Below are 1,806 nucleotides of genomic sequence, written 5' to 3' on the forward strand. Positions count from 1 at the left end.
AGGCAATATAACTTTGTTGGGTGCCATGGAAAGCGGGAATTTCGAGGGCTTAAAGTTTTTGAAGTGCTATATGGTAAGTTCATTAGTTGTAAGATATTTTGTTGATGTTTGAATAACGGATGCTCACTACAGCTGCAGTCATTCAGAATCAACTTTTCTCTCCACCACTGTGAGCGGCTAGCTTCGCAATAACAGAAGTTTGACTTGATTGACGCGGGAATGTTCCCAGTTAGCCTAGCGGTCAGCAAGGAGGCTTCAGCGCTGCATTATGGGATCTGTAGTTTGTATATTATTAGCGCCTCATATCGCCGGGCCATGCATAACAATAATAGTACATCTATATAAAATGATCTTGCGGGCCGGATATAAATGTATGCCGGGCCGGATGTGGCCCGCAGGCCTTGACTTTGACACGTGGTTTAGATAGACTGTACAAATTGTGGAGATGAAACCATCAGCTCATGTTGTTCTGGAGGTTGGTGGCTGCTGGCAGGAATGACCACGTTTCTTTCTGGCTTGTAGCATACTTGAAGAAGTCTCTCACTAAACAGTTTTTTGGTTGCTCACAGAATGTGAATAAGCTCCAGGAACTCCAGAGCCAGCCTCTATTTTTTCCAGTGTAATTAGTAACACACTGATTTATCTGATAGCCCTATTTTTGATTTACATGAAAATTATTGGCGCCCGCCTGGCACACACCTCAAGAAGTGGAATCTGTTTTCTCCTTGGTAGATGTAGCCCTTGTTACATTTTACTATTTTGTTTTGTGTTCATTATGAGGTGCTGTACCATGCAAAAAACTGGTTAACCACTTGCCTGTTCTAAGCTCTGTGCCAATCACTGAGACAGCCCACAACACCAGTTATCATTGTAACTATGTAGACATCTTTTAAACATTTGTCTTAAATGTTTTAAGGTAAAATATTTCACATTAATTTAATTTTTGAGTGCCTACTTGGTAAATCATTTTGTAAATAGCTTTTCTGTTTCCATGAATACTCATGGTCTTCAAAGAGTTCAATGTAGGAGGTCAAACAACTTGAACAGCACAACCTCCAAAACAACTTCAGTACTATCGCAAATCTGATTTTGTTTGTGAAAATGCACTAATTTTTTATTTTATTTTATTTCTTTCAGGACCAATGGATTGGTGAATGAGTGAGAAGCTGTGGTTTGCTGCATTTGTTTTTCCTTTAAACTGTATAACATTTATTTGTTATTGTTTTGTGTATACTGTGGACATTTTTGTCAACATGTTCTCCAAACAAAAAATGTATTATATAAAAAAGCATACTGTTTTAAAATTTCATAGTAATCAGTATTAATAAAAAAGATAAACTGGCTTTGTTGTACAGGTGATTTAAATTATAGCTTACTTACATTATCCAAGATTCCATCTGGGCAAACACACTTGGGGCCACCATGGAAACTGAGGACAAAAATAGCTGGGTCTCAGGTTGGTAACCCAAGTGGGCCCCAAGTATCAGACCTGCTTCTATCCATCTGGGCCCCATACTCATTTATTGTCTGGGGCTGATTTGGGACCCATCATTAACCCATCTGGGAAAACACATTTGGGGCCATCATGGAAACTGAGGACAAAAGTAGCTGGGTGCCAGGTGGGTAACCCAAGTGGGCCCCAACCATCAGACCCGCTTCTACCCATCTGGGCCCCATACTCATTTGTTGGCTGGGCCTGATTTGGGGCCCATCCGGGTCCCATCAATAATCCATCTGGGCAAACACATTTGGGGCCACCATGGAAACTGAGGACAAAATTAGCTGGGTCCTAGGTGGGTAACCCAA

The 1,806-nt window shown here is 40.9% G+C and overlaps 1 long non-coding RNA gene across 1 annotated transcript; it reads left to right on the forward strand.

Annotated features, from left to right (window-relative positions):
• On the forward strand, positions 1–1,342 carry LOC121813120. Its single transcript, XR_006053526.1, has 2 exons — positions 1–73; positions 1,138–1,342. It is a non-coding gene; the product is annotated as an uncharacterized LOC121813120 (long non-coding RNA).
• Positions 1,343–1,806: the final 464 nt, after the last annotated feature.

The sequence above is a fragment of the Haplochromis burtoni genome, unplaced genomic scaffold (assembly GCF_018398535.1).
Source record: "Haplochromis burtoni strain Fernald_Lab_line unplaced genomic scaffold, NCSU_Asbu1 Contig_1154, whole genome shotgun sequence".
Classification (NCBI taxonomy): domain Eukaryota; kingdom Metazoa; phylum Chordata; class Actinopteri; order Cichliformes; family Cichlidae; genus Haplochromis; species Haplochromis burtoni.